Source organism: Pleurodeles waltl, chromosome 12 (genome assembly GCF_031143425.1).
Source record: "Pleurodeles waltl isolate 20211129_DDA chromosome 12, aPleWal1.hap1.20221129, whole genome shotgun sequence".
Lineage (NCBI taxonomy): Eukaryota > Metazoa > Chordata > Amphibia > Caudata > Salamandridae > Pleurodeles > Pleurodeles waltl.
The window spans coordinates 226474773-226499923 of record NC_090451.1 but is presented as its reverse complement, the minus strand read 5'-3'; positions in this window follow the sequence as shown (position 1 = coordinate 226499923).

Sequence of the window (25151 nt, the reverse complement as noted above, 5' to 3'; positions counted from 1 at the left end):
ATATTTAAATGACCCAAGACCTCAACATTAGGTTCAAAGACTACCAGGAGAACTTCTTTCAACATTAGGAATAAAGAAACCTGCTCATGTGTCTGCCCTGGTGCTGACAATCCATGCAATGTGGGAGACTAAACGGACCATGCCGTGTTTGGAGGCCAATTCTCAAATATACAGTGAAAGTAAATACATAGCTGATTATTGCAAGTTTTATTTACTGATGAATAGTTTCCTGTAAGGTTTTAAGTTTTTATTCTCCTTTTTTCTGGGTTGTTGGTTTGTATTGCTTGTTGCATTGAAGCTGGGTTTTCTTGCACAGAGGCAATAAAATAAACTGAGGGGAAATAAGTTCCACTGTGCTTATTCAGAAAGAATATGACAGTGATATGGTCTGAGTTGATAATCAACAGTCTGGATGTCCATCCCCCGAAGAATGAATATTAGTGCAAAAGCCACTGTTTGCAGCCCAAAGACATTTATGTGAAGAAAAAAATCTGACCTGTCCAACAATCTGATCAAGAGTTCCCTACAATGAATTTCCATTGTTCCACTGACAAGTTGGTCATGGCTGGAAGCATGAACAAACTAGCAGAAGGGGCATTCCATCATCACACTGGGATTAAAATATAAGGAGTGTAAGTAGAAACTCTGCCCCATTCTAGGGGTGGCACTGCCTCCATTGTTTCTAAAAAAGGAGTAGACACTTGACCTACTGTAGAAAGGATGCCGACTGGGGCAGAAGTGATGGATGTGAGAGGTGTAGAGTGTACATCTTCCTCATTACTGACAAAACACTCATCTATTGGTAATAGTGGTAAGGCTGAGAACCCACTTTCATATAGGATTTTTGAAAATGCAATTAATAGTTTGAGATTAATATTCCGAGTCAGGTTGGTGAATCCAAGTATGTTTATTATTGCCCTTTTAGGCCTGGAGATCTAAGCAACTTGAATGTGTCTTTTTTAAGAAGACTTATAGGCTTCAGACTGAACAGCCAACACATGTTTCGCCCCCTATTGGTGAATACACCTGGGGCTTTTTCAAGGCTGTAAATAATACAAATTAATAAGAACAGTAGTAAAAAAGGTGACGCTGGATTGTCTTTTAGTAGTGTGAGTCTTGCAGTGCATTAGAAAAGAAGACGTAAGTTAAATGTAACAGTGTGGTGAAAAAGAAAAGATAGAACACTTAGGGGGTCATTCTAACCCTGGCGGTCCGAGACCGCCAGGGCTAAAATGAGGGAAGCACCGCCAACAGGCTGGCAGTGCTTCCCTGCCCATTCTGACCGCGGCGGTAAAGCTGCGGTCAGAAAACCGGGTCCGGCGGTTTCCCGCCGTATTTCCCCCGGCTGGGGGAAATATATTTCTACCCCTCACTTAGTGAAGGTTAGGTGCAAAGTTACTTAGTGTGAGGGCACCCTGGCACTAGCCAAGGTGTCCCACATACTTCAGGGCAATTTCCGCAGACTTTGTGAGTGCGGGAACGCCATTACACGCGTGAACTACATATAGGTCAATACCTATATGTAGCGTCACAATGGTAACTCCGAATATGGCCATGTTACATGTCTAGGATCATGGCGTTGTCACCCCAATACCATTCTGGTATTAGGGGGACAATTCCATGCATCCCCAGGGCTCCAGCATAGAGCCCGGGTACTGCCAAACTAACTCTCTGGGGTTTTCTCTGCAGCTACCGCTGCTGCCAACCCCTCAGACTGGTTTCTGCCCCCCTGGGGTCTGGGCAGCCCAGGAAGGCAGAACAAAGGATTTCCTCTGAGAGAGGGTGTTACACCCTCTCCCTTTGGAAATAGGTGTTAAGGGCTTTAGAGGAGTAGCCTCTCCTGGCCTCTGGAAATGCTTTGAAGGGCACAGATGGTGCCCTCCCTGCATAAGCCAGTCTACACTGGTTCAGGGATCCCTCAGCCCTGCTCTGGCACGAAACTGGACATAGGAAAGGGGAGCGACCACTCCCCTGACCAGCACTTCCCAAGGGGAGGTGCCCAGAGCTCCTCCAATGCGTTCCAGACCTCTGCCATCTTGGATGCAGAGGTGTGAGGGCACAATGGACACCTCTGAGTGGCCAGTGCCAGCAGGTGACGTCAGAGACCCCTCCTAATAGGTGCTTACCTTTCTCTGTAGCCAATCCTCCTCTGAGGGCTATTTAGGGTCTCTCCTCTGAGTATCTCATCAGATAACGAATGCCAGAGCTCACCAGAGTTCCTCTGCACTTCCCTCTTCGACTTCTGCCAAGGATCGACCACTGACTGCTCCAGGAACCCTGCAAAACCGCAACAAAGTAGCAAGAAGACTACCAGCAACATTGTAGCGCCTCTTCCTGCTGGCTTTCTCGACTGTTTCCTGGTGGTGCAAGCTCTGAGGGCTGTCTGCCTTCACCCTTAACTGGAAGCCAAGAAGAAATCTCCCATGGGTCGACGGTATTTTCCCCCTGCCAACGCAGGCACCAAACTTCTGCATCACTGGTCCTCTGGGTCCCCTCTCATCCTGACAAGCATGGTCCCTGGAACACAGGAGCTAGGTCCAAGTGTCCCTGACAGTCCAGTGGCCCTTCAGTCCAAATTTGGTGGAGGTAAGTCCTTGCCTCCCCACGCCAGACAGTAATCCTGTGTACTGCGTGAACTGCAGCTGCTAAGGCTTCTATGCACTTTTGCAAGACTTCCTTCGTGCACAGCCTAGCCCAGGTCCCCAGCACTCCGTACTTTTGGCATATTGTCACTAAAATAAAGTACCCTTATGTTTAGTATTGTGTTTCTTATGATATATTGCTAAGTGATATAAGTGGTATAGTAGGAGCTTTGCATGTCTCCTAGTTCAGCCTAAGCTGCTCTGCAATAGCTACCTCTATCAGCCTAAGCTGCTAGAACACGTCTAATCTACTAATAAGGGATAACTGGACCTGGCACAGGGTGTAGGTACCATTAGGTACCCACTATAAGCCCGGCCAGCCTCCTACAGTGGTTACAACTCCTCTTGACTGAAGCATACCAAAGAGCATTTCGCCAAAATAGATGGCAATGAAATCTTGAACAAGAGCAAAACAACTACTCAGAGCACACCTATTCGATTTATTACCCATTTCCACAATGGTCAACAACATATTCGTAAATTGCTCCACAAACACTGGAACTTGCTTAAGAAAAAAACTTCTATTGCACATCATATTTCACCAGTCCCACAGATGGGTTTAAAAAAGAGATCCATATCTCAGAGATAAAATATGCTCTTCATTTTTCCAGGAAAAAACAGCCATCCAACATTGTTTGAAACCAATCTCATGCTTTTATACCTGTACAAACTTGTCTGTAATCTTGAACTAAAACTACGACAAAGCGAAAGCACGTTGATTATTCACTTTGGTACAGTACGACAATACCTCAACAAGACCCTAAATGGCATTACTGGCTCCACTTATGGACTATAAAACAGAATAATTACAACATCTGTCCATTGCAAAGTATCTTCTATATCATGCATCTACCTGTTCCTGGTAGCCGAAATGTTTTCTTTCATACTACATTATCTAGACGCATGACACAACATGCATTACTCTGACATACTAAATAACCTTCTACTTTTCCTACACATTCTCAGCATCATGCAGCCACTAGTTAGACTCTATTTTCTATAGTACTTGAAAATATTCTTTATACATTCCACCATGTAATAGATATACTTCTTCTATCATGTTTTATCATTTTTTCATCCATCTTTTTTATCCATTTTTATCTATTCTTTTCATCCATGGTTCTACCCCTTATAGAACACAGTGTTCTACTCAGGTAGGTCTCCTGTTTTTTACATACAGCCAGACCGAGACAACATTTCCTATTTCATATCAGGGTATATTCACTAGACATATATCAGATCAACTAATCAAAGAATAAAATAAACACGTTCTAGTCCATACAGGAACCCCGACTACCCAGCAGGACTCACTGTACAGATAGGTAACACAATTAGGTAGAATGATCCACCAACTCAATCAACATGTACTCACGAAAAATAGACAGAATCATATTTTGAATACACATCCGACATTCATTCAATGAAACTGACACCTTTTTTCATGTTATTTAATATCCAAAGTTGTGACTCTCAGTTACTCTATAACCGTCACGGTCTATTCAACATTGCCGCCTATTTTTCTTATACTAGAATAGCTTTTCGGGGCACCAATAACAAAAGAAGGACTAAACTGATTACCTATTAGAATAAATTCAAAAGAAGGACTGTCTAACCATTTCTCAATTAACATGGTGCATCACTAGAACACCGCAACAGAGGAATTCAGCCCGTTATTCTTAGCGGCAATAAAACTTGGTAAGCGACCCGCTATCAGGCAAGGATTATAATGTTGTCACTTTTTTGCCACGTTTATTACTATAAGCCTCTTGTGCCTTTTGCTCTTCATCAAATAGCGCCAATCTCCCTTATCTTAAACACAGCGTATAGCACGGACCCTTTGGTATTCAGTAATTACCCTTGCCTGTTTTGTGCCCGCACCTAATTCTTAGCTCACCTCCATGCCCGTGCTTTTGGGGTATCTTAGGGCCATATGTATGAACAAATTTTCCCATTGACACAGAATGGAAAAAACCCTTTGCTACATCTGGCCCTTAGTTCCTATAGACTTTGGCGGTCATTATGAACACAGCGGGAAACACAGCTGACCACCGTGGCAACGGTGAACAGAAGACCGCCATTGGCGGTGAACAGAAACCCACCATATTATGAACCAAAAACCAGATTCCGTCAAAAATCATCAGTCCACCAGTCTCCGCAAGGACCCTGTTGGCAGAAATGCTGGACCTCCCACCACGCCACAGCCGAGCACACCCACATCCCGCCCTCCAAATAATGATGCACAAATCACCTTGGCGGTCAGTGGAAGCCAAACGACCACTGGCAGTGCAGACCACCACGGGCAGCAAGTGGACCAAACAGTAAGAAGTGCACACATTGGATAAGTTAGAAACCCACATTGACACACATCCACAACACCATAAAAACACGCACAGACACACCCCACAATCCTTTGCAATGAAAGTAAGCCAACGAAGACAGAGAACACACGAAGCAGACTCAGAATGCCACAATACACAAGACTCACACTGAACCACAGAAGAGCACCCTCACTGCGATTCCACCCCCGACACCATTCACCACACTCACCATGTTACCCCCCAAACATCCACACTTCATAGAAAGGGAGCTAAGGACCATAGTGGACGAGATCCTGGAGGTGGAGCCACAACTATTCAGGGCTCAGGTGCAGCACACACCCATCGCCAGGAAGATGGAGCTACGGCAGACCATTGTCAACAGGGTCAATGCAGTGGGACACCATCCACGCACCAGAGACGACATCCGCAAGAGATGGAACGACCTGCGGGGGAAGGTCAGGGTCATGGCATCCAGGCACCACATTGCAGTCCAGAAGACAGGGGAGGACCTCCACCAACACCACCCGACTACACTGACTGGATGGAAAAGGTACTGCCCATCCTGCACCCTGTGGGACTCACTGGAGGAATGGTCGTCTACATTTACCCCATATACATCACACCTGGAATGCATACCCCACCCACCCCTCCAACACCCACCAGTACCAACACCCCACCCAGGCCGCAGGCACTGAATCCACCACCCCTGCACACACACAAACCCACTAACAGGCCAACATCCCTCCCCCTGTGCACAGCCACCCACCCCTGCAAGGAAACACAATGGCCTATAACACCCACAATGCACCTCCACATCCTAAGCTAAAAGCAATGTTAACTCCACTAAAACATCCTGCATGGTCCCAAAGCGTGTAAGCTGCACAAACCCGCCCAGGCCTCTGCACCCCCGAATGTAACAGACATGTCCATTTCCCCCAACAGGAACCACCACCCATGCCACCATGATGTGACGCTCCACCATGGTCCACATATCCACAAGTGGTCTGTACACCGATGGGGCCCTTCCTCGCCACAAAGGTCGGTACCTATGAGGAATTTGAAACACATGTGAGGAAGACACATACATCAGCACACATTGTCAGTCATTGAGCACTGCTGACTTGATTGTAGGGACACAAATGCTAAATGTCTTTGACATAACATCAAAAGCGCACAAAGAAGTACGGGGTTCTATAAAGAAGACCTTAGGGGCACAATTGTTGCCCTTGGTTGTACGTGTTCCTATTTGGATAGGAGGTCAGTAAGTAGCTTAGAGGTGTGGGGGGGGAAAAGGGGGGAGTTTCCTTTACGGACTAGGTGGTCTCACACACTATATAGTGTCATGCTTCATCATTTGACCACCTAGCCCCACCCAGGTAGGACAGTGCCACCTGGGTGGACTCAACCTCGCTGTTAAAGGAACAGGAGGGAGTGCGTAAATAAGCTTTTGTTCTGGAAAGATCGGGATCCAGCTAATCTAGTGAAAAATTAAAAACACCTAAGCAGACATCTGTAAGAAGTGACAATTTTAATGATGGTGTCTGATTGGTGTGGTTAAAACAAGGGTTGGGACACCTCTGTGAGAACAAGGACTCACAGGGTCACCTAACTATCCAACAGTAGCCAACATGTTTCTGCCCTCAGGAGTGAGCCAAGGAAGGCCTCGGGGCATTCATCAGGGCCTAGGATCCCTAAACCTCACGTTGGAGGAGGAAAACTCTACTTAAATATTAAGAGGTGTAATGTAAAAGGTCTACCTTACCCAAGGGATTACCTTGAGGTGGCCCTTTCCCTAGAGGCTACTGGCCTCTGGTATCCAAGAGAGGGAGTGTCCCCTTATAGTCAAACATACATCAAAGGGGGCACTCGCTGTGCGCCTATGCCGTCCTCTCCTTGGACCGCTTTGACATAACATCAACTAGACGATAATTATTGTTCAGGGTTTGTCAGGTGTGCTACTGTTAATGGCCTAATGCATATGTGTATTTGGTGAACATTAGGGCCTGCATTGTGCAGATGGCAGTATTATAAATGCGTAGTTATTGGCAAAATGTCTGCCCCCTGTAATCCAGAACTGTCGTGGTGGAAGTGACCTCATACCGCAAGCGGTTGACGTAACAGTGTAACGTTACACAATAATTTTTTTTTAACTAATGCACACATGCCAAGTTAATCACCAAGCACTCTCTGCCAGCACCAGTCCTGTTAATGCAGACGTTTAATAACTCACTTGCATGAACCTGTAATATCAAGCCAAGTATATTACTAACCCTTCTCTTTACCACGGTATGGTACATTTTAAAAAAAATCTTTCAATATTAGGGTTACAAACATTGGTTGTGGATTTACTGATACCCTTCCCAAGATTAAGGCCCTCATTACAAGATTAGCACCAAATGTCGCCTACCACCACGGCAACAGCCGCCAACATATTGTCGCCATGGCTACCGACTGTCCATCAAATTATTACCATAGCCGGAACGGCGGTGGACGGTGGTAAGGTGGCGCTGCTGCCAGCAGCAGCGCCACATCAGCAAAACGCCACCTACCGTATCATGTCCCATGATACAGCCTGGCAGTGTTTTGCTGGCGGACGCTGCTGCTGGGAGCAGGCCCTGTCCAGTCTCCTGCCGGAGGACCCCTGGGTTCTCCGACAAGAGAGGGGGGGGGGTATTGTGTGCATGTGTGGGGGTGTGTGTGACTGTGTTTGAATGCATGCATAATGTGTGTGTGCATGAATGGGTGTGTGTGTAAGTGCATGTTGTGTTGTGTGATTGGGTGTGTGCCTGGATGTATGTTCGTGAGTGTTGCTGTGAGTGTGTATGAATGTATGCATGCGTGGGTGAATGTGTGTATGCATGTGTGTATGGATGTGTATGTATGTATGTGCATGTATGCGTGTATATGTGGGGGGTCAGGAGGGGGAAGGAGAGGGTGGAGAGGACATGAGGCCCCTATCAGTGCCACGGAAGGAGTTCCCTGGCACTGATAGTGCCTATCGCCTTGGTTTCCGTGGCGATACAGAAACCACAGAAACCATGGCGGTGGGTGGGGTCAAAATGCCATGGGTGGCCTAGTGACGCCTGCTGGGCTGGAGACTGTAGTCTCCCACCTGGCGGTCGTTACATTAACTTGGCGGTTTGGCTTAGGCCAAACCGCCAATGTCATAATAGTGGAGGTATGTACAGCCAGCCGGTTGGCGGTAATACCGCCACTATTACACCTACCGCCGGGGTAATAATGACCCCCTAAGTGTTCTACCTTTTATTTTTCACCACACTGTTACACTTAACAAACGGGGTGTATTTCAAAACATCTTTTTTTCTAATGCAGTGCAAGACTCACACTACTAAAAGACAATCCAGTGGCCCCTTTTTCACTACTGTTCTTATTAATTTACATTGTTTACAGCCTTGAAAAAGCCCCAGGTGTATTCACCACTAGAGGGGGCGAAACACGTGTTGGCTGTCCGGTCTGAAGCCTATAAGTCTTCTTAAATAAGACATCTACAAGCTGCTTAGATCTCCTGGCCTAAAAGAGCAATAATAAACATACGTGGATTCACCAACCTGACTCGGAGTATTAATCTCAAACTATTAATTGCACATTCAAAAATCCTATATGAACGTGGGTTCTAAACCTTCTCACTATCGCATGTACTTTGTTTTGGGGTAAACTGGCCTACAACCACCTTTGACAATCCACAGCATGGAATACAAATGGGCATTCCTCAGGAAGAGAGCAGTGGGCTACAAAAACTTTGTTCTTTGACTCATCTATTGGTGGCTAGCTGGGTTTGGTGGGGAAACTATTTTCCACACCAGAAGACAGAGAGCATTCAGAGATGATGCAGAGATGATGGATGATCCTAGAGGATGTAATTCAGTCCTTTTTCCTAATAGGTGGGCAGCTGGCTTGCTCTTCCTTCTAGAAACATATTGTTCTTTTTGATTATCTGTTTGGTTCCTGAGAAACGGGGGGCTCCTACAACTGGTTTCAAGCAAAACTGTAACCTACCCTTAAAACAAGGGAACGCCTTTACCAGCTGGAAGAAGGTAGGTGATATGGCTTGGATGGCACACATTGATTTGGTGGTGACTATCACCATCTTGTACTGCTGAAGGAACCCATGTTATGAGGAAGCAAATTACTACAAACCTTCAAAAGGGGGTTGATTATCCTCCTCTGGAAGACTGGCATATAGTTCAAAGATTTAAACTGCTGGAGCTTGGACAGACAAGGGATCATAGCTTTGGCTACAGTACCGAGGAGCTCGCAGGATATCCACAGTTTAATTTTTGCAGGTTCTTCGGCAAGGTTAAGCATTAACCTGTAATTGTTCCGGTCAGTCTGGTGAAAGAAAATAAGTTACTTACCTGTAACTGTAGTTCTCCAGTATTGGAATCTTTCATAGATTCACATGCTTGAATCATTCCCCGTCGTCGAGATGGGAGTCCCGGTATACATTTTCATAAGTAATGTTAAAACATATTGAAGAGAAAAAGGCCCTAGGCCTCTTCAATTTGATAGTCTATCAGAGTCATTTTGTGAAAAGGACCAAACTTGATCCTCCACCAATCAGGCGACAGCACCCTTCAGAACCTCCTGAGAGAAGCTCTAGCACCTCAGATTTTCCACGCACAAGTGCGTATATTACAATGAGTATATGTACTACTAGAAAGAAAGAGGTGAAGAGAGCTTCTCCGGGGAGGTGGGTGGGTCGCATGTGAATCTATGAAAGATTCCAATACTGGAGAACTACAGTTACAGGTAAGTAACTTATTTTCTTACTCCAGTATTGGAACTTTCATAGATTCACATGCTTGAATCAGAGTAGAAAGCAATAAGTATGCACATTGTAAAATGACAACCCCTTTTAACAAACAGGTTATCTTAGACCACAAAATCTTATCATCCTGTATAAAGTGATGAAGTATATGAGTGTACTGACATATGTCTCTACATAAACATCTATATATAGATATACATATATACACATCTATCTATACACACGTATATATACATAAATAACAGTATGTAATTATCTCTAATATAAATAGGGTATTCCTGTGAAGATACATGCTGAAATTTAAATAACAAACCAGTATTAAAACATAAGACAGTAATGTAAGCTGATCAATATCTGATAACCCGCTGACTATGGGATTATGATAGTGATCAATTATCTTTAGATACATTTCTTTTTTTTTTTGATGTGCATACGTTTTCTAGGATGGAGGGATGTAGGAGAAATGGCTCACCTTCACCTGAAGAGATTCCTGAGAACAGCTTGGCCCACTGCTACCTCTCCGTTCGAGAGGAACTCCAAGCAATAGTGCTTAGTAAAGGTATGACAGCTCTTCCATGTTGCTGCCCTACAAATGTCTTGTAGTGGCACTCCGGCAAACAGTGCCGCTGACGATGAGACTTTTCTCGTCGAGTGAGCATGCACAGACGACTGCAAAGGTTTGCCCGCTGCCTGATGGCAGAAGCGAATAGCAGAGGCGATCCATCTTGAAATACTCTGCTTGGATAGCGGGTACCCCTTCCTAGGGGCACTGTACGCTACAAATAGCTGATTAGAACGTCGAAAAGCTTTTGTCCTGTCCAAATAAAATTGAACGCATCTTTTCACGTCTAGAGAGTGTAATGCTCTCTCCGCTGGAGTAGACGGATGAGGGAAAAAAGACTTGAAGACCAAAGGTTCGTTAATGTGAAAGTCTGACGGAACCTTTGGAATAAAATGCGGGTTAGTGCGCATTAGTAGTCTATCTTGTTTAAACTGTAGGAATGGCTCTTGGATGGAGAGCGCTTGTACCTCACTGACCCGCCTAGCTGATGTAAGGGCTATCAATAAGGCAACCTTCCACGATAAATGTTTGAGGGAAGCACGGTGGATCGGTTCAAAAGGATGCTTCATCAGTTGTGCCAAAACAATGTTCAGGTTCCACGAAGGAGGTGGAGGTCTGAAAGGAGGGTAAACCCTGAACAGCCCCTTTAGAAATCTCTTAATCAGCCGAGAAGAGAAGAGCGAAGGTGTGTCCTCTGAACGTCTGTATGCAGCTATGGCTGCTATATGAACTTTAATGGACGAGTGTGCTAGGCCAGATCGAGCTAACTCTAAGCGATACGGCAAAATCTCTTCTGGTAGTGAAAGAAAAGGGTCAATTTGACGTTGATGACACCAGGCACAGAATCTCCTCCATTTAAACTGATACACCTTGTTAGTGCTATCCGCTTTGGCGTGTGACAAAATATCTCTGCAGTCCTGCGGAATATTTAAATGCGCAAATTCTCTGTGGTGAGGAGCCATGCCGCTAACCGCAGTGAGTGTGGATCGGGGTGTCGGACTTGGCCGTTGTTCATTGTTAGTAAATGAGGTAACGGCTCCAGCGGAATATGGGGTTTGACTGAGAGAATGAGGAGCTCCGTCAACCAATGTTGGCGCGGCCAATACGGGGCTATCAGTATGAGAGTGCACGGTTCTGTTTTCATCTTCGTGAGGACCTTTGGGATCAACGGAATGGGAGGAAAGGCGTAAGCAAAGATGTCTGACCAGACTATCGAAAACGCATTCCCCCAAGATCCCTTTTGGTGATGCCAACTTGCGAAGAACTGGCATTTGGCGTTGTCCTTCTTCGCAAACAGATCCACTGTTGGTGTTCCCCACTGGGAAAAAATCTGGGTGAATACCGTCTGGTCTAATTCCCACTCGTGGCATTCCGATTTCTGTCTGCTGAGTGCATCTGCTGCTTTGTTGTTTATTCCCGGCAAGTGCACCGCCGATAGTGTGACGCCTTGCTGCGAGGCCCAGTTCCAGATCGCTTGGGCTTCCCTGGAGAGGGTGAGAGATCTTGTACCTCCTTGTTTGTTGAGATAGTGCATCGTAGTGGTGTTGTCCTTTCTTATCACCACTCGCGATCCATGGATTCTTGGGAGAAACGCTTGTAGAGCAAGGTGCACTGCCCTGAGTTCTAGCCAATTGATATGTCTTGATGCCAGATGAGTTGACCATCTGCCACTTATTTTCAGGTCCTGTAATACTGCGCCCCAGCCCTCCAGTGAGGCATCTGTTGTTATGGTCCACGGGGCTGGCTGTTGAAGAAACGAGAGACCGATTGAGAGATGATGCTTTTGAGACCACCACTTGAGAGTTTTGATCATTGTCGGAGTAATTTGTATCTGGTCTTCGAAAGTTCCTGATACTTGAAGCCATTGACGGTTTAGCTGCTCCTGCAAGGGGCGCATCTTTAGCCAACACAGAGGGATCAGAGGTATGCATGAAGACATCATGCCCAATAGTGATTTGAAGAGACGGACTGTAACCTTTCGTCTTCTTTGTATGACACTCCCTAGGGTTAGTAACCTTTGTTGTCTCTCTAACGTGGGACATGCGATGCCGGATTCCGTGTTCAGTTTTGCTCCCAGAAAAGTAATACTGCGGCCTGGTAGAGGGTTGGACTTCTCCCAGTTGATCGTGAATCCGAGATTGGTCAGCAAGGAAACGCACTTTCTTGTTGACTTGTGTGCTCCTGTGTAAGTCTTTGCCTTTATTAACCAGTCGTCTAAGTATGGAAAGACCTGGTGCTTTTTTCTCCTGAGAAAGGCTGCCACTGGTGCTAGGCATTTGGTAAATATTCTTGGGGCTGATTTGAGCCCGAAAGGAAGGACGCGATATTGATAATGGCTCCCGGCTACGGTAAATCTTAGATACTTTCTGTGGGCAGGGTGGATTGGTATGTGGAAGTATGCGTCCTTGAGGTCTAGCGATGACATAAAATCTCTTTGATTGAGACGCAGAAAGACGTCTTGCAGGCTGATCATTCGAAACGATTGCTTCTTTAGGTATACATTTAGTTGCCTTAAATCGAGGATCGGTCTCCAATACTTCCACTTTTTTCGAATTATGAAGAACCTGGAATAAAATCCTGTTCCTCTTTGATCCCGCGGCACCTTCTCTATAGCTCCCTTGAGAAGGAGCTTGTAGACCTCTTGTTTGAGTTGTTGAGGGTATCTTGAAGGAGTCATGCGGGGAGGGTTGGGTGGAGGTTTCTGGACAAATTCTAAAGTATGGCCCCGTTCCACTAATTGTAGGACCCACTTGTCTGACGTAATGGTTTGCCATTGACTGAGAAATGAGGAAATTCTTCCGCCCAGGGTGACGGGAGGAAGACTGGGCGTAGCCGGCGCCTCAAAGACATCAGGTTCTACGCGCTGCATCCTTAGCAGGGCGGGTTGAGCGTCCACGGCCTGCCGGTCTATTATAGGCTGGTTGAGCCGGTTGTCTTTGGGAATAGTATGGCCGAAATTGTTGCGAAGATGACGGGTAGGAAGAGTATCTCTGTTGCTGATACCCTCCTCTGTAAGAGGGCTGGCCGCGCCCCCTAGGGCGAAAGGACGATTTCCGATATTGCAGGGTCCCTAGTGACCTTGCAGTGTTCGTGTCCGTTTTAATTGATTGTAGGGCTTCGTCCACATGTTTCCCAAATAACGCTTGGCCATCAAAGGGTAAGTCTAGGATCTTATTCTGGACTTCTGGACGAAATGAGGTGGCTTTGAGCCAGCCCTGTCTTCTTAATACAGCAGCGCCTGCAAGCTGTCTGAAAGCAGTGGTCGCTATGTCCATTGCGCAGTCTATAAGCTCTGCAGACGCGCGTTGACCCTCTTGCACAGTCTTATTTGCCTCTGATTTTACGTCTTCCGGCAGTTGACTAATGAAAGGTGCAATATCTGCCCAAAGCTGTTTGTCGTATCGAGACAAAATAGCCAAGGAGTTGGCAGCTCTAAGCACTAAGCTGGCCATAGAAGAAAATCTCTTTCCTATGTTGTCTAGCCTTCTACCCTCCTTATCTGGGGGCGCAGAAATTGGAGCAGAAGGATTCTTTGATCTTCTTTGAGCCGCTTGAGCTACTACGGAATCTGGAGGAGGATGGCCTGTTAAGCATGTTGGGGCATCATCAGGAGCTTTGTATTTCTTATCCAGACGTGGTAAAACTGCTGTGACTGTTGCTGGATTAGTCATGACCTTAAGGCCTTCTTCCCACAAATAGTTCACCATCGGGATGGAACGAACAGACTTCTGGAAGGGCTCTTTAAAATCATAGAGGAAACAATCTGTTTGCTTCGTCGGTAGCGGTAATGCAAAGCGCTTGGCTGCCCTCTCTAAGAGATTGTGAAAACCTCCAATGTCTTCAGGTGGGGATTCCACCTTCGAATGAGAAGGAGAAGGTGGAGCAGGAATAATATACTCGTCCCACTCTGAGTGAGCATCTATGAGCTCTCCTTCTTCTTGATCTCCATCAGAAATGTCAGTGTCCTGGGGAATTGTCATGTCTGGGGTAGCCACATCTGTGAGATGCAAAGTCGTTGGTCTTTGATGTGGAGTAGAAGGACCAGAAATGGGCGATGGATGAGGCTGTTCTCCTTGTGGAGGAAACCTTCTGTTATAATCCACCAACATGGCTCTAAGGCCAGTAAGCAGGTCGGAAGGGATATACGTTCCCTGTTGATACTGCTGATGCTCCAAGGAAGCCTGGGGATCATAAGCTTTCTCATATTCTTCCTCTTCCTGATATTTTACATTCAATTCAGATGGGCTGTGGGCCGTACCAAAAGGTCCATCTTCGTCTGAATCATCATCTCCCTCCAAAAGATGTACTGGTACCTGGGAGGATACCTTACTAGGTGAAGTGTGTGTTGGAGTTAATGTTTCTGTTCTTTTTTGATATTTTTCCCTCGTCAACGGTGTCGTCGACGATCTCGTCGACGACGTGTAAACTGACTTTGTCGTAGACGGTGCCGTCGATGCTGGACGCACTGTTATTTTAATAGCCGCAAGCTTCGCCGACGAGTCTACCGTCGACGAAGTCCTCGTCGACGGTAAAGCTGATACCGACGTCAGCGGCGTGGACGATGACGAGGTGTAGACGGTTGTCGATGCTGAAGTCGTCGTTGTAGTTCTCGTCGACGGTGGTGTACTCATCGACGATGTTGCCGACGGAGCCGTGGACGACGGAACACCTAAAGTAGTTGGAGTCGTCGGCAATTCACCCACCGACGGTGCCGTCGACGGGGAATCCGTCGACGAGGCCTTTTTTCCAGTCACGGAAGATGGCTTTTTGAAAGGCACAGATGGAGGAACAGATGAGGATTTCCTGTGCCTCTCAGAACTGGAAGAACGTTTTTTCCCCTCTTTACTTGAGAGTCTAGTTGGGGAAGAAGATGGGCTGCGACCCTTATAAGACCCTGAAGCAGTCTTTTTGAGGGCTTTCCTTGATGTTTGTGAGGGAGATCTAGAGTGTGATCTTGCTCTTTTAGTTGATCTCTTGGATGTTGATGATTCCTCACTCTCAGAATCAGAAACTGGATCCTTCCTATGCTTCAGTTTCTGCAGCCATATTAGTAATCTGCCTTCTCTATCCTTTAAGGTTTTAGAAGAAAAAGTACGGCAAATCTTACAGTCTTTGGCTGAATGATCTGGATAAAGGCAGTAAATGCAGTCTTGATGAGGATCTTCAGAGTGAAGTCTTTTCTTCCCACAAGTCTTGCAGTCTCTAAAGAGACTTTTCTTTTCCTTGTCAGACATAGTTGAAAAATAGCTGACAAATCAAAATTATTGAGTTTCTCTGAGAGAAAAAGAGCTGAATAAAGGTGTGAAAACAGAGCAGAGCTCTGAGGAGACTCCCTAGCACGACGTGCGGTAGAAAATCTGAGGTGCTAGAGCTTCTCTCAGGAGGTTCTGAAGGGTGCTGTCGCCTGATTGGTGGAGGATCAAGTTTGGTCCTTTTCACAAAATGACTCTGATAGACTATCAAATTGAAGAGGCCTAGGGCCTTTTTCTCTTCAATATGTTTTAACATTACTTATGAAAATTTATACCGGGACTCCCATCTCGACGACGGGGAATCATTCAAGCATGTGAAGCTATGAAAGTTCCAATACTGGAGTAAACAGGATTTACCTTTCATATTCCTGCCACAGATGCAGCCAATAGTTGGCTAGGCTAGTCTGGTCCTGTCTGAAAAAGAGAATGACAGATGTACTTTTTCTTGCAATATGTCTTCAGACATTTGCAGTCCATGTCCATTTGAGAGGAGATCACCTTGCCCTCGAGAGAAGCAGCCTTCTCTATCACAAGCTGAGCTGGAGGGTCCACAGTGAAAAAGAGGCCTTATGATAGGTATACATAATAACATGTATTAATGAATGTAGGAACTGATTAAACACTGGAGACTGCAAGCTCGAAGGACACTGCCCTTCATATCTTTCAAGCCTGCTAGAGGACCTAGGGTTTAGTGGCCAGAGCAGGCTTTGGTTGAGAGGTTTTAGTTGCTAGAAGCACATAAATACTGGTACCCCCCTGAGCTAGGGCCCAAACTTACACTGTTTCATAAATCTTGGCCATAAGTGCATGGTAGCACCAGATTGCATTCTGATCTTTGTGGTCTCTGGTGCCAGGTTTCAAATTGGTGTCAGGATGGGTTTTCTGAGCCCTGAAATGTGACCTCTTGAAGCATGGAGGTATGGAGGAAAGATCTATAGGAGCATCGCCAGTCTCACAACCCAGCCAGAGCAGTCAGAAGAAGGTCTGGGACAATCAACTGGGACTGTATCAATGACATAATTTATGACAGAGACTGGTACTTGAGTGTGTCCAGTACAGGTTGCACATTGGTCAGAAGAAACTGTATTAGAGTCTACAAGAACAGCATCAGGATTGACAGAAGCTGCAATGGGTTTGGTCAGACTGCAGATGGATCTGCAAAAGCAGCACACGTCTGGTCAGCAGCCTCAAAGTGCTGAAACTGAGAGATCAATACAGACTTCCTTGCATTTCTCATGTAATTATAAGTAGTCCCAAATGAACCTTGTTAGTGTACAGAAGGTAAAAATGTACAAACAGAGCTAGCCAGTTACTAAAAGTACATTCAGAGTCGCACTAATAATCAGAATAAAAGTTTCAAGACATCCTCTATCAGGTGTTAGGCTACAAAACATTCTGATAACTGTAAAGGATTTTAGAAGATTATATTCACCTTTTTTTGGCTCATTTTCTCATTCAGAGGTTCACATTTTCTTTTAATTTGCATTATACCTATTAAGTACTGCATTGCACCCTTTATATGTATTCAGCACATGACTGCATCAAAGTGTAGTCTAGTATTTATGTCACTGAAATATATTAGGCCATAGTGACAAAGATAAATTCAGTTGTAAACATTAATGTTTGACCAAATTTTCTTTTTCACACTTGCAAATTTGTATGCATTCCCAAATCCCTCCTGATCGCTTCCCAACCTGTAAATGGTCAGAAAGTTAGTGCTGCCAAAGACTGGAGTAATTCTACTTCCAGATTGGGTAGGAGAATGGATAACTGCACAATTTGGGAGCTTTGAGGTAGGATGGATTTCTTAACAGGGAAAAAAGATTTTCCTACAAAAAAATGTGAATATGCACAGGAGGCTCTGTTTCCCCTCTGCAAAGCTCTCTGCTTTGAGAACTCTTCAGGGGGAATAGGAGCCCTTGGAAAGAGTCAGATGACATTTCCATTAGTACTTCTCTGGCCATGTGTGCTGTTTGTGTGTGTTGCTTGGCATTTGGAGATAGGCATTACTTTGCTGGGTAGGTAAAGACTGGCCAAATCTTTTGCTGGGACTAAACAGTCAGCTTTTACAAGGAAAATGGAGGCTGTGTAGGCCTGCCCTGGGCATATGGAGGGTGGTCATACATGTTGCTCGGTATGTGGAGGCAGCCAAACTTGATGGTGGGGATGGGGATAATATCCAAACTCCCTGCATGAGACCTAGAGGCCCAACTTAAGATGCACTACATCTAGTCCATCGGAAGACAACTGAGGCACTCTCATTTGTCCTAGAGGATACTCTGCCTGCTATTATTAGACTAAAGTCAGCAAAAGCTCCTAGACTAGATTGAATACCTGGTGACATGTATACATTTGAACCACAGATATGGGCTAGCTATGTTAATCTCTTATCAAATGCAATAGCTGCTGGTGCTGCTGGGAAGGAAATACAGGCAGCTGTGTGTGTGTGGGGGAGGGGGGGCGAGAAGGGAAGGGGGAGGGTTCTGACCAATTACAAGCCCATAAGCCTAATAGACAACCTGCAGAAAGTTTTTTCAAGATAGATCCTTGAGAAACTGCAAAACAGGTTAGATAATAAACAGGTCCGGTCCCCGTCCAAGAGGGCTTTCGAGCTAAAACAAGTACCCCTGGCCAAGTCTTTATGATTGCAGTTATATATGGGAAATATGCACTGCTTGGCCATCAAAGACTATACGTAGCCTTCATAGTCTTGCAAGCCGCATTTGATCTGGTCCGGGGTGGGAATCTCTGAGAGTACTTATAGAAATAGGGGCCTCAGTCTCACTGCTAGATTACATGCAAACAACTAGACACAGGTTTGTTGGTGAAGCAGGAGCACAGTGACTACCAGCGTTCCCATTCTTTGCTGGGTCCATCAGGGGTGTGTCTTCAGGGGCCCCTACCCTGTTTACCCCGTATAACAATGATGTGATGAAGTCAATAATGGCATATAAGAATGATTCTCCTGTTTTAAATAGGAAAAAAAGCACAGTAGCCGTTTTTGCAGATGATTCGCTTCTCATCTCAAAAAACCCTTTTGGTCTTCAAAAATTCATTGATAAGTTTCTGGAATTCAGCAGGGCAATGGGTCTACAACTCAATGCGACACAAACATAATATATGGTCTTTGGTAAAGATGCAGTTAGAAGTAGCACTGTAAAGGTTGTAAAGGTTGCCAGCGAACCCCTTGAAGGGTTTTCCATTTTGATTATTTGGGAGTCAACTGCCTCACAAGCTTAAATGGGAATCCCAAGTTAACAAAAGCTCCCTTTTACTAGTCCATAAAGCTAATGCCATACTCCGGCTGCATAAGAGGACATATTCCTCCTCAATCTCACCAGTTCTTGAGGCACATTGTGCCAAAGCACAAAGTGCAGCACTTTTTTGAGACGCAATTTGGGGTTATACTGACACCCAGAAACTGGCCGCAGCTGAGAATAATTTTATAAGATCACTTATCTCGAACCTGACCGGCACACATCTTAAGGGAAGTTCTTGATCTAACTATTTATATTGTCAATTAGTGGTATATAAAAAAAAAGATCCAATCATCCTACTTAATCTTGATTCTCGAAGCTATATTCCTTGATAGCAGCCTGTCCCAAATAGATGTTGTAGTAGTGCTAAATTTACTTTCTCTGACCCAGCTGGCTCATTTGAACAATAACATTGCACTGGCTCTTAAGATCTTTTTAAATGTATAAAATTAGGTTTTAATAAATTGTGCTGATATTTGCACTTTGTAAATTTTTTTACTGTGCGGACCATATCGTCTACTAAGGTTTGATACCCTGGGATATGCCGAATCTCCTGATATTTTCTCATTTTGCATCATACCTGGTTTTGCCATGATACATTTTCTGGGGATTTTTCTGTATATAGGGACTGGGGGCCAGATGTAGGAAAATCCAATTTTGCCCGACTCGCAATTTGCAACTTGCAAAATTGGATGCAGAAAGGTGTCTCAGACACCTTCTGCGACTCGCTATGGGGTTGCAAAGACCCACCTCATCAATATTCATGAGGTGGGTCGCATTTTGCGACCCCATAGCGAGTCCCTGCACTCACAGGTATGGTGGCCTGCTGTAGTCAGCAGACCTCCATGTCTGTGACTGCTTTATCAATAAAGCAGTTTTTGTTTTTCATTTTGCAGCCCGTTTTCCTTAAAGGAAAACGAGTTGCAAAATGAAAACTAAACCAAAACCATTTGGTTTCGTTTTTTTCAGAGTAGGCAGTGGTCCATAGGACCGCTGCCTGCTCTGAAAAAATATTTTTTTCGACATTCACAAAGGGGAAGGGGTCCCCTGGGGACCCCTTCCCTTTTGCGAATGAGTTACCACCAGTGTGACACTGGTGGTAACTGCGAGTTGGTTTGCGACCGCATTCGCGGTCACAAAGCAACTCTGAATTGCGATGCGGTCGCAAAAAGGAAGGGAACACCCCTTCCTATTTGCGAGTCGCATTCTCAAATTGCGAGTCGGTACCGACTCGCAATTTGGGAATGAGCATCGCGTTCGGCCGTTTGCATGCCACAAACTGCGATTTTTGCAGTTTGCGACATGCAAACGGCTTCGTACATCTGGCCCTGGATGTAGTATTTCTCTGTCTATTACTGTTTTCTACAAAGCCCTTTGTGATGAATAGACTGTTTAGTATTTATATTTACTGATTTTTAATTTGCTACTATTGATGTGTTGTGTAGCCATTTTAGTTATAGCTCCATGCACATTATTTTAGCACACTAGGCCTGCCGCTGTGCACTTTAACCTAGATATATTTTATTCAGCTTTGTTTATTATTTTAGCAATAGCCACATTTTGCGGTCTTGTTTTATTTCTATCTAGCTATTCTTTGCTTAGGCCAGCACTGTGTTCTTAAACAAGCACTCTATGCTTCTCTCAAGGCTACAGTAAGATAGGTAGCCGATGAACGTGGCAAACGCTTTGTCTCTGGTATTCATAGAAATGCACACATCCTTGTGTAGGGACATTTTCTCAGAACATCAGCTGTTTTATTATAAAAACACTTCCTTGTCCTATACACGTTAGAGGGACATTCCAGCCAGATGACCACGATTGTATGCTGATTGCTGGACGCTTCGCTACTGCTGCTTATGCAGACTTCAGGCCTTTACTCAGGTATGGGGGATGATGTCTTCCCAGGGAAACTTCAAGGGCAGAACTAGAGCTTAACATGCTGTGCTCTAATATAGCTTAGGTAGGAATTAGTCTATTTGACTCTAGTGACAATATGGTAGCGTTATTTCTATGCTTTACTCTCCTTGTCACAATTCTAATCCTGTCAAGCTTTATCGTCCTGGTTATTGCTGTACATGCTTTATTGTCTAAGAAGTAGGTGTGTCAATAAAACCTTATTGAAACATATTCTTCTTCTGCTTGTCATTGTATATGTCAGACAAATGTAACTGAGAGAAACGGATGAGACCCGAGTGACCACGATTTCCTTGAGGAGTCAATTGTGTCATGCGCTCGGCTGCCCAATCATCCCTACTCTTGGGTAGAGATGAGGCACTGTTAGTTAGCCGGAGCAAAACCCGGATTGGGGCGACAGGTGTCACCTGTAGTGGGTTAAGGCTCAGTCTCCCACACCGCAGGCGATCGTCCAGCAGTCTCATTAGAATAATGAGAGCCTACGTGACATGGCGCCACTAACGTTTGGTCAGACTCTAATTTTTGGGTCATCCTGAGTATCTATGTCTCACTACATACAAAGACACCTCAGTACTATATACGGAGACGTCCGTGGTATTGAGGATTTCCTCCTCAGCTAGGTATGGAACACCTATCTGACGCTTGAGGTTGTTCAAGCTTGAACTCTAAAAGGATAATCCCCATTTGGTGTGCTTATCTCTGAACAAAATTACCATTCACTATGGCGAATCGACAACAGGTAGCAATTGCAGTCAACATGAGACCACCCCTTACTGCACATTTATTGGCACATGGCCTAACGGCACAGGGGGGTCCAGTCACATTTGTTGTTGACGCATACGCAGCTTATAGAAGAGACCATTTTTATTCTTGGGTCACATTTCCAGAAGTTGATGGGAACACGAATACATTTCATCACTATACACCTGCAAACGTACCTGCACAATACAGAGGATATGCATATTTAGAAATACCTCTATCTTATCAAGAACATAATAATTGACTTGATGGCGCCCTACCCCACACAATGTTATACGTTAGCTTAGGTCCTCTAAGTAATGAAGATCCTACCTGGCCTTTGTTAGACACATATACACCTCACCCAGCTGCAGCGAACCTAATGGCAGCTGAAGTCCGTCACTTATATGCTGAGCTGACGGCAACATACAGATGGTTAGTACAGTTTGTAATGCAAACATTAAACACAAACCCAGTATGTGCTGCTCCGGTGCAACCACATGCAGTAATGCCAGGTATTAACCCTGTGACTGTACATTTGATTATGGGTAAAGTACCCACCAAACTAGAAGAAATTCAGTTTTGGTTAGCTCAAAAATAAATGCGCTGGAAGCAGTATTTCCCCATACAAGACCTCAGGATAAACACAGGCTACTATGTGCTTGCCATTTGGGATGGTTCCCAGAGTAGATAACTGTAATACATGAAGCACGGTATTTGCCACGCTCTACACTACCGCACACGGTACACCGACACTTGCCAATTTACCGGAAGTGGTGAAACAAATTCAAGATGAATACTGGGCTGCCCCGGCCCTGGACCTGGGGATGCCATTAATGGGCAACTTTGCCACAGTTTCCTCAATTATTTTAAGTAGCCTTAAAGGGGAAACGGTCGCATTAGCAGTGCACATGCAGCTCCCGGACGTTCCTCCCCAGGATCAAGAACGCAAGCTGCCAAAGATTATCACGGAGACCTACTCTAGCATTGGTCGAGATAGTCTGGGGGCCAGACCAACAAAACCACAATTTCAGGGTAAATCTAATAAAGATTCTACTAAGCAAGCTCATGAGGGTACTAAGAAACACTGGGATAAAAAACAAGAAACTCCTAAAAAAGAAAGGGGAGAATTTCCGCACATGGAGACCCCACAGAATAGATATAATCTCAGAAATAGAGACAATATAAAAACGCCTGACAGATATCAATATACTGATACACGCCAATCTTGTTCCTTTCAGGACTCATTGGAAAAACGCAGTGCGAGAGGTGGGTTGTCAGTGAGAAGAACTGAGTACGTGAAACAGAGACAGGAATCACAACGCTCAACAGAAGTTACTGTTAAAAAGGAAGAGAAACGTCCCCAACAAAAACCACAATTCAAAAAGAAAAAGGTGGCAGCAGTTGCAATTCGACATGCCACTCAAGAATATGGCTCTCTTGAAGAACAAGGAGTGAGCACTAGCGCTACTAGACAGCGCGGCAGAGGTCACAATAGTTTGCTGGAATCTTCTAGAGCATCTGGAGGTGAAAGCAACTGATGTCTTCCTTCAAGTAGAAACTGTGGATATGCGTATCTCCACGCCTGATAGGGTGTACCAAATAATGTTATAGTTAGGAGGAGGCACTGAACGCACAATACCGTAATCTTTTGGACAGCGTCGTAAACACATATGATATTTTGCTGGCCGAAAAGGTTTGGCCACCTGAATTTGTCCGCACTTGCCCATGAGGGGAAGATGTTATCAAACCTTCTTTCTCGCCCATTGTTCCTGAGGAGCTCGCGGAATCCTACGCCATTGATTGGGCATTGGCGCAGGCACCCGCGTTATATCGCAACCACGTAGAATGGGACAAAGATTCCCCCTATCATGTAATTCCTATTAAAAATCAACCCCAACCACAACCCCAGTATCCAATAAAACATGATGTAAAAGCACCTGTGAGGGAAATCCTCACACAATTAGAGTACCAGGGCGTAATTGAACCCTGTGTTTCACCTATGAATAATCCCTTATTCCCAGTAGCTAAACCGCACCATTCGTACAGAATAGTCTTAGACTACAGAAATTTAAACAGTCATACGCGCACATATGCTATACAAAACTCGCATAGCACAGCACTTATGAACAACATAGTGAGTAAAAATTACAAAACAACACTAGTTATGTCCAATGCTTTCTTCTGCCAAAATATAGCGCCTGAAAGTAGAGACTTAACACGTTTCAGCGCAGTAGGCTCCCACAAAAATTCTGTTGTTTACCCCAGGGGTACAAGAACATTCCAGGACTGTTCGTGGTTCGTGTGACTTCAATATTGAACGACACAGATCCTGAAGCATTGTCCTATGTTGATGATATCTATCTAACAGATGATGAATTGCTGCAACATTTAAGATGGGTAGCCTGCACTGTTGTAGGATTTGCTGAGTTTGGCTACAAATTCAATTTAAAAAAAACTAAAATAGCCTTCTTTAGCGCCCTTTTTCTAGGATATGAGCTATCAAGTGAAGGAAAGAGCCTAGCGCCACAATTCTTGGAAAAAATGTGCACAATTACAACCTCCAAATACCATTAAAAAACTCCTATCTCTATTGGGTTTCCTAAATTTCGGCAGAACTTACATTCCTGATTATGCATCACACATAAAAAAAATTGGACTGTCGAACACACATGCATTCTCTGAACTTTGCAAACAGACATGCTTGAAGCACAACACTTACATACAAGGGATAACAAAACACATCTGGTTAATTGCTGGTGCCATTGGTTTTACCTATGTAACCTTTAATGAGGGTGAGACTGTCCCGATAGCATATAAATCACATTTGTACTCAGCAGCAGAACAACGCTTTGCTCCCACAGAGAAAATTCTCACTGCTATTCAGATGGCCGTCATTAAAGAAAGACCACTAGCCCGAGGCAAACACATTATTGTTGTTTCCCCAATCCCAGCCCTTGAGGCTGTTACCAAAGCTAGCGTTCCAAACGCTAAAGCATTACATCCACGTTGGATTCAATGGGCAACATCTTTGACATCCACTAATGTAGACCTCATTTTTGACCCAAAATTACTAACTTTTTTTTGCAATATGAACTAGAATACCCAGTTCCAGCACACACAATGCCTATTGATCAATATCAAAGAGTCATGTACACCGATGGCTCAGCGCAAACTGCAATTGGCACAAAACTTCAATACTCCGCTGCTTGCGCAGTCATAAGCAGCTGTAAGGAGGATAATACATTTTGTCCCCAACATACGTACACGTAAACCCTAAGGGATTGTACAGCAAAATTAGCAGAGCTAAAGGCTCTGGTGATGGCACTGGGACATACGGATCATGCACAGTTAACACTGATTGTTTGTGTTTTGTACTACTGTGTCCAGTCCTTTAATGAATACCTACATACCTGGTGTCAGAATGGGTTCAGAGATTCTGAAGGCAACACCATTAAACACAGACTTCTGTGGGGGAAGTAGCGGATCTGAAAGAAACACTACCAAATGTCCACGTTGTACATACACTTGGACACCAGTGCTTTGGAATACACGTTGCTGGAAATACACTGGATGATGAAACCGCAAAGTCAGCAGTAGCTACGGCCACTGTTGCTGTAGTGACCCGCTTAGGTGCGAAACCGGATGATGACATGTGGTCTGCCATGAAAGCTACGGC